Here is a 14,571-nt window from a genome sequence, read left to right on the forward strand (position 1 = left end):
CAGATGAGCACAGCAATGTTGAATCCAAAGTCCTGACAAGCTCCAAGAGCTCTGCAGTACTTCTGATGGAAACATATTACAATCAGCTCTACACTGCATGTACTCACTCCTCCCCCAAGACAAAAAGTTCACTATCTCCAGCACCACTGTGTGCATAAACACATTTTTCAATATTGTGCTTCAAATGTGAATTCTAGTCAATACAAAGATCACAGCCTAGGATGTATTAAATATGGGTTTACCTCTCTGAGGAAAAGGGATATATATAAAATATCATTTCCATCCTAAGTCCAGTTTTTATCATGGAAATGTATGTTTTGTTAATTTTGATATTAAATAAATGGAGAATCACAACTGGGAAAAATACTCTGTGGCTAGTGACTTTTTTAGTTTTGAAAATTAAATTCTATAAATACATATCAAGATATTATTTGTAAGAATTTTTAAAGAACATATCTTAACAACACATGGAATAAATATACATACAAAAATGTGTTAGAAATTATACACATTTCTAGTTCAGAGCAGATGCAACAATTGCCAACATCTTCCTCACTGGTACTTGTTCTTTTCAGTTCAAAGGTTTGCGTACAAGGTTTGTGCGCATGGATTTTCTGACATTTTCAGGATCTGGCCTTACAAATGCTCAAGTAACTTTCTCCAGAGGTATAGTCCAACTCTGCTCCAAAGCTTCTCATCTTAGTCAAGCTGCTTACACGTTCGCAGAGTGAAGCCCTCGGTATAGATGCAGATATATGTGGCTAAATGAGATTTGGCTACTGATTTCACAATGTGGCATTCTGTATCAGACAAAGCAACAAAGGAAAGGTGACTTGTTCTCCTGCGTGAGCTGTAAATACCAACCATCACACCACTGAATAGGTTTATTTTATTAATAGCATATATTTAAAGTATTCCATGCAAGTTTCTTTCGAACGATGAAAGGCTGGTGAATTCTTAAAAGATAATAATCAGCAGTGCAGCAGTTCTTTGATGGTCTGTAATTACCCAACTGCCCACTATTTGAATGACAGCAGCAAACTACCACTCACCGTTAGTTTATTTTTATTTATAACTTGTACTTTAGGTAAGAATCCATTAATTACAAGCAAAACAAATTGCTTACTCGAAACACTTTCCACAGAGACTTGTTTTTTTACATGCATTAATCTACTTGAGATACACACGACATTTTAAATGGAGGTTAAACTGATGCAAATAAACGCAATTATTTGAAAGCAAACAGGATTCAGTCACATTTATTTCTGCATGGGATTACTGTACGTTTTCCCCTGGTGTGTATCGTGAACAAACACTGAACCACAGGAATTCCAGAAGGCTGCGGATTTTAAAACTTCCTACCGATGTGAAATTTGACAATATGGCACTGTACTCTTTCTTTTAATTTTATATGATTTGCCTGAGGTAACATCTTGTGTAATTGTTCTTAAGATAATTACCCGTAGAACCGCTTAAGCTGGAGGGATGGCAAAAGGTTTGAATTTCACAGACTTTTTTGCTTTGCTAATAAAAAGCTACAGACAAACCCCACGCATGCCTGAGTCCTGCACGCAGGAGCACTGCCGATCCTGACTTGGCGGCAGGGCCATGTCAGCCTTCCCATGAGGGACTGTGCCCCAATGGCTGCCATCTCGGGCCTCCCCTGGGGGAAACGCTTTCCTGTCGCACCCCAGCCAGCCTGCAGGGCCCACCAGCCCGCACCACCCAGGCCCTCACCCCTTTCCAGGGAACCCTGCCCTCAGCCAGCCCCGGGAGCCCGCCATGGCCCTCGGCCACCTCAATGGCCGCCGCAGCAGCAGTGCTCCTTCCTGTTCTTCTCCACAGGCACTGTACAGCGCCGCCTGTCCCACCACCACCCTTCCCTGCCTCACACCCACCTCCTGCCTCAGGGCCAGCGGCTCTCCAGCTTCACTGGCGGTTTTCTCCCACTTCTTCAAAGTCCCACCTCCACCTGAGAACAACCACCTCGGCCTCCACCCTGACGCCTGGCAGCCACCATGTCGCTGCAGCTCCTCCACCTCGAGGCCCTCTGGGAGAGGCGGCAGCAGGCAGCCCCTTCCTCACTCGCCTCTTCTTCGCCTGCCCCTCACGCTGAGCAGTGGCCTCTTGCAGCCGCCCCCTCCTGCCATCACAGTCCCCAGCGGATGGGCGGGCCTCGGACCGCCATGATGGGGAAATGGCTGCTGCTGCCTGGAGACTCCAAGAGGCACGGCGAGTCCTGCCGCTGCAGCCCCAAAACCACCAGCTCGTGACGTGAAAGTGTTGTGTGCACGTATGTGTGCATATATACACACTACATCTGTGCAATACTGTTTCTTTGTATCTTTTGTACAAAAATGTATCAATTTATATGCAAGCAAAACCTGTCCATCGCTGAGTAACACAGAACAAAGTTACCCTGATTTAAGGCCAGAGCCACTTCAAAAGCAATTATTAACCGAAAGGACATGCCAAAATTAATAGCTGTAATCTTGCAACCTTTTATAAAGGATTTAAAGTTCAAAAGTGAAAGTTATTTGTAAAGTTTTTGTATGTTTTTCTCATACTCTGCCCTGCTTTAGTTTTACTATTGCACAGCAGCCCTCAATGCAGCTCTTTGAAATAAAGAAGTGAAAAATCACCGTACACCAGGAGCGACGCTGAGGAGCTGACGAATTTCCATGCTGCAGGCATTGGGCAGCCTAATCCTGCTTCTGCCGAAGACAAAAAGGGTTTTGCCACCGGTGTCACTGGCAGCAAGATCAAGCTGCTCGTGGCAGCAAGGTTTCACAAACCAGCTAGGTGGTATGATAAAGACTCTGTGACACAATGATCTTACTGTACTTAGCAGGGACAAAAAACCCCACCTTATTTAATGTACCAAACCACTTCAGCCACTATTTTTGCCTTTTGCTGTCACACAGGTCTTCTGGAAATTATTTAAAATAATGTATAAATATGAAATACAAAATGTCAATTTTACATCCTGCTGATTTCAGCTAAAGTTCTACATAAGGAACAAAAAAACCCACCATAAAATCTAATCAATAATGTCAAAATACACAGCCAAATAATTGACCTTCTATGTGCTGACCAGTAGTCTTGACAATACTTGTTTCAAACAACACAAGTTAGGAGTAATTGCAAAAGGAACAATCTTTCCGTAATCAAACCAATGTAGGGACATTGTTGGTAGCTTACAGCACCTTTAGGGAGGCACTGACTCGTCTTCCTACTTTTGTATAAATGCGGAGGCATAAGCATGACCCTGCCTTATTCTTGCTCTGTTGGAGAGGTTACCCAGAGGGTAGGGGTGCTGGGCTCCCAGAAGCAGTTTCCTACGAGACTGGATCTCGCATGCATTTGCAGCAGCATTGCTGTGTAAGGGCTAGTCACAGTCACAGTCTGGCCCGTATAATCCATTAACCCAACCAGAGATCAATTCCTGGAAGAAGTCTATCCCATTTTTTAAGAATTACTTTGTCGCCAGCATTGTAAATCTAGCAATAAACTGTTGCGAAACTCTATCCTCTTTCACATTTAAAAGAGCTTTGCAGAAAATGGGTCTTGGGGGATAGGGAGACACAGGGACATCTGTATCCACGTATTTCAAAGAGGAGCTTTTCTACCTGGGACTAGGAACACATTTTTGTATTTTTGAATGTTTATGTAACTAGTATATTTTTAGAATGTTATTTTTACCATTATTGCGATAAACCATAGCTTTGTGTTGTCACTTCCAAAAAATATAGGCAGGAATATCTTTGTCATAGTTACATATTATCATCAGACATACATATTTATAACTGTCCATTTCCTTGAATGCTCCACATAAATAGATGCTCAGTGCTTGTCATGTTGCATGTCTTGCAGATAGCAAGAACAAAAGAAAAACAACAAAGAAACAATACCAAAAATAATTTTTAAAAATCTAAGCTGAAAACATAAAAGATAAATGTTCAGGCATTCACTGGTAACAACCACAAATTTGCAGGCAGTGAAACTGAGCTATGTTTTGCTTTCCTCACACTTATGAATACAATATGATAGATGTCATGTGAATGGGGAGAAAATTATTTAAATCTAATATTATTCTTTGTGTAAGTGTATTTCATATTGATAGACTAATTAAAAAACCAGTCACCTTTACCTTTATAATAAAGTTCTAGCATGCAGGAGCTCTAGTGAGAAACTAACCTTAATTTCTTTGCCCCAGTCACATGAACCTGGTCAGGGTCACAAACAGTTACATATACCCTGTCATATGGCACAAGGGTCAGTATCTACTAATTCCAGTGGCTACTGTTACAATATTCAACCACCAAAAGTTTCAGATCACGAGTTGAAAGTTTGAGACATTTATGAGTGAGAACAGAGACTCCTAATTTAAAACGTGTGTGACCTCAGTATAGCATTTGGGGGTTCAGAATGTTCTTATGTACTTTGCCTAATACTGCAGTTTTACAATTCTCCCTCACTTCCAGTCATAAAACTATGGATTGATTTACCTTATCTGTAAATTATGAAGAATAGATCTCTGAAAAAAAGCAAATTTCCATGACTATTTGAACCAGTAACAGGCAAAATAGTTTTCCTTAATGCAAAAGCAGAATAAAAAGAACCTGCGTCTAACCCTTAATTCCAGCTATAATTTAAGCATTTTTCACAAATGTGTATATTTTTCAGAAAGTACTATAAATCAGAATGATTCTGTACTTGTCAATGATAACTCTGTTTCTGTAAAATAATCTTATAATGGGACACCAGAATAATCTATCTTAATCAAAGACAGATTTATATCCATACAGTCCAGTTATTCACAGACTGTAACAAAACATATAAAAATGTAGATCTGACATCATTGTAAGCCCTGCATACACAATTGCCTTCTTCACAATGAAAAACAATCACCTACTCCTGCTCCCATTGAAATCAGGGACACGTTCCCATTTACATCACTGGCGACTGGATGAGAGATCAAAACTAGTGTCCAGCTTTTGAAAACTCCTTAAAAACAGGTATCATATGTATCTGACAACTCTGATTGTTCCACAACTTATTGGAAATATAACTTTTTTCTTCATAATTAGCCCAAGGAATTAAAACAAAACTCAGCAAAGTATGGACATGCACAGTATTTTCCATAATTTCCATAATTTCGTCCACAAGTTTTTCCATAATTACAGCTCAGAGTACAAGAATCCAACTCAGAAACCTGGTGCATCTAACAATTTTCATTAGGAAATTACTTAATAAATGGCAGTATAAAATAGGAATGGAAGACCTGCACGCTGTGATATATTTCATTTTCTCTGGTGGGAATTAGTATGTTACTGATGAGCGATATTTGGAGCAAAATCTTTATTTAATCATGTTAACTCTTTCTGAAGCCAGAACTCAGGGCACCTACAATAACTGCAAAAACTGTGTAATGAAATATAACCAAATCTTCAGCCCTTATACAGCCAAAATATCCATTATTTACATGACGATTTTGCCTATGGCTCTCACTCACAATGTTTCAGCAGCTCTTTTGATAGGAGCAATATTAATAAATGAACTGACGATAAAATCATTAAAGAAACAAAGTAACGTATTTTTAATAGTCTGCAAAAGTTTAATGCAGATAACTTAGTTACCTAGTTATGTTTTTATATCAATGTCAATGAAATTTCTGAATAGCAAGGTAAAGACAAGAGAAACTTGAATTCTTTATATGGATTCTGCTTCAGATAACAACAGTCACATTTTATTCAAAGTATAGAAAGCAACAATAAAGTTTTAGTGAGACAGAACAATGCAATAACTCAAGAAAATTAATGCCACGAGCAGTTTTTCCTCTCTTTTTGACTGCAATGGTCAACAAAATAAATGAAGAACAACAAGAGAGAATCAATGCAAAGGCCTAGAGAGTAACTCCCATTTTTTAAACTATTAATTTTGTGCTTGGTGTCAAAGGCAGTGACAATAAGCACTGAATAAATACAAAACTTCTTTGGGATTGCTGTTTTTTTCAAGATGAAAAATGCACTGGCTTGGAATGTTTATTTGAACCAGCTGTATGGTATTACTATAGAGAGTCAGGAAGTTAATATATTCTTTGGAAGTCCAGTATCATAGTAAGTTATTCTAGCAGCCATAGTAAATGAGCAGAGGACATGCAATATGATTTGGCAGCCCAAGAGCAGACACTGCATACGCTCCTGAATTCAAGCTACACAGCAGCTATAAGTTACCAGCACTGGGCCTTGCTCATAACTAGAAGACTGACCGGTAGAAAGAGGGCAGAATCAGAATTAATATCAACATTTCCTAGTACACGTGATGGGACTGATCCTTTCTGAAATTAACAGAACAAAATCTTCTGACTGAAATCTCTCATGTGACAGGATCAGGCTCATCACGTACTACACCTCTTTTCATTCATTATAGTATTTTATTCTGGGCATTTGCCTCCTATGATTTATGCAGCCATGTCCTCATTGCTATAGTGCTGGCGATACAGCAACATGTTGTGATATGAAGCACTGGAAAATCAAAGAAATCTCTATTTTGACAGAAATTTCCATGGCAAGCTGATGTGCATGGGTTGTAGGGAAGGAAGGGTATATATTCAGATATTCTGGTTAAGAACAGCCATGAAATCTGTTTATATTCTGAATCTCTCTCGTAAAACTATTAATGGTGAAATCCTTCATACCACTACAATCAATCTCCCTGTAACTATTTAATAGCTATGCTGAGGCAAATGAAATTATTCTCGTTATCAGGGATAAAATACAACACATTTTGCAATCTATCAAGTAGAAGATCACTTACTTGTACTATTACTGCCTAAAGATGAACTTCAGTAATATTAATTTTATGATATGAAGTTTAAAGTAAATTAATTTAAAGTTAGGGCTGAATTTCAAAGCTAAGATGTGTATTTTTATGGCAAGACAATGCAGGAATGTAAGTTATGACACTGCAACATCTAGGAATAATAGGGTAAGTTAAAGTTACCATAACAGATGTTTTGATTTTAAGTCTGCATTCCCTTACTCTGGCTAATGTTGTCACAATCTTCTGGTTGCCTAAATATGGATTATTGTTATCAGCTATATCCCATCATCCTTAGGCAACTGTCCCAAATAGGGAAAGGGAAACTTTATTTGAGTGACAGATGCAGAATAGTGACAGATGCAGAATTCACCATCTTTTATCCTCTGTCTGCCATGTAAAATACAATGTGGAACAGTTCTGGAACACCTTTTCTTTGTAGACAAGGACAAAAGCCTCTTCTAGAAAATACCACGTTTACCTAACTTTTTTGCCTTCATAGAGCAATACAGATGTTAAAAATTAACTGAAATCTTAGAACGTGTAAAGAATTTGTCTGAATTTATTTATGCTTAAAAATGGTTTATGTTTTAAGCTACTATATCTCCACTTTCTTTAAATTACATAAACAACTTCTTTTCCAAAATATGAACAGAGGCATATCATAGTTTAGTTAATTTAAGTAGTCTATCCATTGAATATAGAAAAATACCAAACTAAGTTATTCACTGGTGTAATTGGCACAGCTACATAGATCCCAACAGGGCCTTACCAGCTTCTGCTAGGAGATACTTTGGCCCATAATATTAGTCTAATACATTGTCCTGTAAATAACGGATTAAGGGAACAAGTACTCTGGTATATGCTTACATTTTAAAGCACATATTATCTACTTGATAGAACAACTCTTTTTAAGTTAATCGGGTATTTTACTATACTCACAGACTATTTAAAAACTGTACTAGATAACACTCTTTTGGGTCCAGTACAGGATATTCTAAATTCTGCCTTCCCCCGCCCCCCCCCCCCAGGACTGTAATTTAATGATAATATATCAACTTAAATAATTAAATTAGATTACCGCCATAAAATGCATGCGTGACTCTATTTCTACATGCAAAATCCTTATGGCATTTTTCCAGTAGAATGTGGCACAGTGATCCTAGTGATGTGGGTGGATGGTGGGAAGCACAAAGCAGGACTCTACCTCCAAGCCTGAGCAGCGTGACTCACCCAGCCTAATCAGCTCCATAACTCGCATGGCGTGAACAGCTTTTTGCATTCGGAAGTTCCAACACTAGCAAACCTAACACGTTGCTCAACCCCAGCATTGTTCCTTTCTCCTGTGACTCCTGTTCTTCATAGCCACATTCAAGAAATCTTGGACTTTCTGCCAAACGATGGTCTCCAGTTTTACCCTGCCCCAAGGGATGCAGGGGAAATCAGACCAATCCTACTATTAACTGGGGTTTTTTTGTGCTTAGAGTCAGGCCAGTGGCTGGGAAATGATGGTCACAGTGAAACAGGGCAGAGGGAGAAGGTTTCTGACAGTTTTCCCTGACACTGGGAGAACTCCACAGATGAATGCGCTCTTTTCAGTCTCATCATACAGCACAAGAGAGAAAATCCTACCATAGAACCTCCCAGGGCTTCCAGCCCCTCAGATGGGCTCTGCCTCAGAGAGGATGCCTTGACAGGAACAGATGTGATAACAAATGACCTTTAGAATTGCACCCTGAGAGCTGTTGACCATTTCCTGAAAGCTGTTCATCCTCCTGAGCTCCTGGCTTTAGTTTGGAAACCTTGAGATCCTGGCATACAACTAAAAAGGGTCAACAACAAGAAACACAGAGCATAAGACTTAGAACCAAAAGAAAGCGGGGGCAAAACCAGAGTACATACATGTTTTAAGAGTCTTCCTCTGGTTTTAAAGATAAAAATCATCAATCTAAATGCAATGCCAAAACTCAGTATTATCTTCATCCCCAAATCAAGGAAGAAATTCTGAGATGAACAGAAGTCCATCAAATGATAATACAATAAAAATTGGGTTCAAAGCTATTTAATTTTTATTCCAATCCAAATTACACCAAATGGATAATATTAGGTAATGTAATATTTGTAAATTCATGTGGGTGTGCTCAGATTTGCTGCACAACATACAAAACCGTCTTTCCCAATGACAGCTTACAGGGCAAGTGGTACACACAGAAAGCAGTGCACCTAGGGAAGTCCAGAGGAGAGGCTGTGGATGCAGAAGTGTGTCCACAAGCGTGAGAGAGGAAGATGGGAGATTGCTTATTTGTTCCTCTTGGACTTCACCAACTACACTGAAACCTTTCTCAGCACTGACTTGTTGTAAAGCTCCTTGAAATCAAGACTATGACCATATCCCATGACTAGCATGGAGCAAAAGTCACATTTCACCCATATGCTTACTTAGGTTTATGTTGATGACTTCAGGCTGTCTCAACTAAGTCTTCTCGGAAAAAAAAGGTCTGAAAGAATAACAACATACTCACTGGCATTCCATTTTTAAGGCAAGTTTGGGGAAAAAAATGGCCCTGCTTATACGATGATATGCTACATCTCATTCATTGCCTGTGAGAGGCAGAGAAGAGAAAAAGGGGAGGGGGAAGCAGGAGATGGAATGAGACAGAAAGCAGAAGCAGAAACAAAGACGCAGTATCTGGAGACAAAACGAGAGGAGGGATGACATCGGGGAATGTGCAGAGCATCCCTCTTCCTACATTTGTTAAAACTAAACACGCACACAAACTATAATGCTGAAATGAAAAACACAGGTGGGCTTATTTGGTTTTATCCTTTCAAGCAGTGAAATTATTTTCTCTATGATTTTTTCCCTGTCAATTCCTGTCCTTTCCTTGCAATGCCTTCTCCTTTCTCACTTGTCTTTTCTCCTTTTTTTTTTAATGCCATCTTGCTTTGTTCCTTTTTCTTTGCTTCTGTCTGCTTCTTTCTTCCTCCTCCTTTCTTCTCTTGCTCTCCCTTGTCTTTTTTGTCTTGCTCTTGCTCTCCCCTGTGTTCCCTCAGCACATGAAGAACATGAGCACATATAGTGGAAAAGCATTTTTTTTTCTTGATGCTCCTTTTCTATCCCCATGTGGTTTTGACTGCTGTAGCTCTGTTAGGTTTTAAATACACATGGGGAAGCCACTTGTACTCCCATGTGTTTTAGAACTATCTACAGTAGCACACTGCAGGAAAAACATGTGGGAAGGGAATGTGTCGGAAAAGTTGCTTGTACTCCCTCCAACACGTGGGCCACATTTAACAAGGTCAAGGGACAAGTGTGGCTCACAGGCATTAGTTTGACTGGTACTATAAAAAGGATCACGCATTCTTCTTTCTTCTACCTGCACACACTTTGCAGTTAATCACTCACCAAAACACAGCTTACGGAGTTTCAATTGATCTACTTCTATTTTTAGGCTAGACGATCAGCTTAACGTATTTTAGGAACAGATTATCATATCTTTTTTCCTGATTTGACGATTCCAAGATAATGAAGGATATAAATGTAACAAGAGGAAACCTTTTTTTTTCCTTTGTCTTCCCTCCTGCATGAGAGCATCATGCACGCTGTGACTGAGCAGACAAGGGTATGCCTGTTAAGCTGGCTGGCTGTTCCTAAGGCAGAGAGATACTTTCTGCCGAAGGGTCCCTTTCGAACTTTCCTGCTACGAGACCAAATTCACACAAAATGTCTGTGAACTGTTGGTTCATGTTATGCACATTTTGACACCTTTCAGCTGGCTTTCACAGATTTTCAAAGCACCTGTTCCAATACAACCTGTCTTTTTGGCAGCAACCAGTACCAGTAAGCCCCTGATTTTCTTTCCTCCTTCACTCAACCATTTCTAACAATGTACATGTCAAAAAATATAATGAAGTGAAAGGAGGCAAATGCTGTCCAGCTCTCCTAGATATCGCACCACACTTCCTGCAGAAAAAAAAAAAATTGTTCGCATTGTTACACAGAGTAAGTAAACTGTTCTTGCCTGTCACTCACTTCTGAGGGGAAAGGTCCAGCTAACTTGCTAACTTGCAAGTGGGCTGTTTGCCATGTGAACAGATGGGCACGGCGTTCGACAGCCAAGAAATGATGGATCAAATTTTGAAATTTGTTGCTCACTCTCCATTCCAATAGTTCCTAATTGGCCTCAATGGAACTTTATTGCTGTAAAAATGGTATAATGACAACAACATTTGAGTGAACAAATACACGTCTCATCCAGGTGCCGCAAGCAGGCTTCCTGGCTGACAAAATCAGAACGACGTCGTCAGTGAATGTCTGTTACACGCTTATGTAGCTCTCTAAGGTTAACATGTTCCTATGTGAGCATACAGTGGAGTCGAAGCATCTAATGTTTATTTTGAGTGGTAGTCTAAGATAAAGTCTTTTGTCTGAAAAGACCCTTTTAATAAATATAACCCTTTAAACAAAGAATGAGTTCACTTACGACTTGTGATAAGCATAAGGCAAGAGGAGGTAAGAGGTTTTTTCAATGATGCACTGTTTATAATATATTGCCTAATATTGTTATCACCTATATAACAAATATTATTCACGATTTAACATAGCAAATTGACCAAAATTAAATGATATTTGACTGCTACTAATAATCAATAAAATAAACCTTCTTTTAGAAGAACATTGTTTCCCAGCTTTCTAAGTGCTGCTATGGCAATATACCTTCACCTCAAATTCCTGTGTACTCAGTGAAAATATAGGATGTGAAAACAATGTAGATTTATCCTTGCATCTCATTGATGCACTTATTTAGTTCTGGGTTTGTATCATCAGCAATTTGAATTATTACTGAAGAAAAAGGGTCCACTTTACCTATGAAATATAGGCTTCTCACACTTCTTCATATTGGCTGCACATAGCTTTCTAATTTTAACTCTGTCTTTCTGTTATCATTTTGACTATATCAACGTTGTGTTATGTTAACTAATAGCAGCAATTGCAAGCGAGGATCTTAACACTTTGTTTATACTGTAATGGGAATTTCTTGCCTTGTGCCTCTTTCTTGTATACATTTTGACAGGTTACTGATGCATTTGCAAAAATAGTTGAAGAGTTCCATGAGTACATTGGTAGGAAGTGATGATGATCATAATTAGTGCTACCTTTAGAAATAAATTGTATTTTTAATAAAATTGCACATACAGTAAAAGTAGATAAAATATTTTATAAGCATCTACACAACACATTTCATTAATTATCTGAGGCGAAAAAAAGCAATTTGCCAACCTTCCAATTTTTCCCCACCACCTCAGGCCCAGTGCTATTTGGCATGGGCAGATTAGGGTAGCTGATGATTTCTATTGATTTAAATGTCGTGCTAGGAAGCCTAAATCCCCAAGAGCAATAGAATCTCCCCTATCACTATCCTACTGCTTATTGACCTAATTCACTAACCAACCATCAGGGTTTTCGCTCAGAACAAATAAATCTTGCATGAAACAGAGAGTACATGGACACTTGTAGTTTTCAGTGGTGTTGCCAATATAATAAATTTAGGGTCACCAAAACATTCCTCCTTGTTTTCTCAGATTGACCATAATGTCACTTGACATTTAAAAATGGGCATAAACCACAACTGTAATTTTAAATATCAAAACTATTTCTACAATCTGAAATAAACTTGGTGTCATATAAATGATGCAGACAATTCAGCACGTGTACTATTCCATGTATTTCAATGCTCTGATTTGCCTGTAAGTTATTGCTGGAACGGTTGCTGAACAGGTCTAATGGTTGCAGCATTATAACCACTAATTGAGATACTACTTAGATCCGGTGTTTACTGCTCAAAATTCTGACAATTAGTAAACTTCCTCTTTCATTAATTGAGCCAAACAAATGAAGAATGAGCCAGGGTTTGTTATGTTATTCTGAGTCTCACAGGGCAGTCTTTTAAACTAAAACTTTTCACTCGGGCTCTGCAGATGCCTGCATCTGAACGTCACTCTCAGTGATTTTACTGGGTTGAATAACATGCTTGTTTATATGTAAAAGCCAGGAGTCTAAACTTAGTGGCTCCGCAAAATGTGGTTGTCACTAGATATGAATATGTTCACCGAAGGAGAACACAAAAAATACACTATATTACAAAAAAACCCCTCCATACTACTTTGATAGGCAGATCTGTTTCAGAGAAGAGGCCTAATTCTGCTCCCAGTAAAGTTAATTAGAGCAACAGCAAGGTTCTAAATTACTAGTCCTCTCATCAATACCAAGTTAAGCTTTTATCAATGTAATTTAAAGCAGTATTAAAAGCGATAAATGCTAATTTATAATTGTTGATATTATCAAAGCAAGATCATTTGCAACCATACGTAACTGTGCCAGATTTTTATCACATTATAAAGGTTAACACAAGTGTTACAAGAAACATCAATGAGCTACGCACACTACGTTTGCTTTTGGTTAGATAAGTATGCTTTGTAGTAGTTGATATTCCCTCTAGATAATGGATATGGGCCAGATTCTCTGCTGACACAAAGCAATATAAGTAATTTGAAGGCAGATATGCTGATTTACACTAGCTGCAGTTCTAGCCCTAATATCTTTAGATGTAATAAACTGTCTTAAATAAGTCCGTTTCCTAACTATTACTCAGCCATTCCTCACTATTGCCAAAAGGGAACTGTGAATGCCAAGGTCTGCAGAATTTTATTTATCAAAGCTTCTTTTAAGGCATCTATCATTTTGGCATGCAAGCCTTGCTTTATGACCAGAATCAAATGTTTTCATGAAACAGCAGGATTAATTCTAGCAAAAAATGCCACGTAGTGTTCCTTCTTGCTGTAATATCTGTTCCATCTCATTTTTTTAATGAAAACTGCACATTATGTTAGTAGATATAAATACTTTTGCTGCTTGATACTGCTGAACTGTATAAATAGAATTAAAAATATTATACCATGCGTTGCTTTAAATACTGGATTACTGATAACTCATTGTTTGTATTTTTGTATTTATCTACCTTGATAAGAAGCTAATTAAGTGCAGAGCTAAGCAAATCACATTTCTGTTTGTTATATAAATACAAAATTATTTTACCAATTAGGTGCTACGCTAAATAACATTTTAGTGTCCTGACATTAAACATCTGGAAACAAATAGTACCTAAAACATACAGCCTCACTTTCCTTTGAGGTTCATCTATTTTTACTTACATTTGCTGGATGTCAGCTTATAATAATTACTCTTCTATACACATCTCTAGCACTAATGTGACAGACTGTGAATGCTTCTTGACAATAGAGCATAATATCCTCCTTACAGGCTTCCAACAGCAAGGCTATCTTACCATAGAGTATATAAACATGTAAAAAGGCTTACTTAAAACATTGACAAATTTCAAATGTATTTGGTTTACTGTTTAAAAGCACATACAGATTAGACATTTCTCAATAAACCTAAAAAATAAGGCTAAATGTAAAGGACTTTGGGTACTATGTGTGAGGTCTGTATCTGAGTGCTGCCTGAGCAGCATGAACAGCAGGTACAACCTTGGAGTATCTGTAAACGGTATCAGGTCATTTGAAAAGTAGCAAAAATTTCCATTTAAAATCTACTACCAATAAATGTTGCTTACAAAGAGAGAATACCAATATAATCACTAAAAAGCATTTCCTAGCATTTTTGTGAGTATGACAAACTATGTCCATCTGTGACACGGGACTAGACATGGAATTACAGTAGCAGTTCCA

The sequence above is a fragment of the Pygoscelis adeliae genome, unplaced genomic scaffold (assembly GCF_000699105.1).
Source record: "Pygoscelis adeliae isolate BGI_AS28 unplaced genomic scaffold, ASM69910v1 Scaffold27, whole genome shotgun sequence".
Lineage (NCBI taxonomy): Eukaryota > Metazoa > Chordata > Aves > Sphenisciformes > Spheniscidae > Pygoscelis > Pygoscelis adeliae.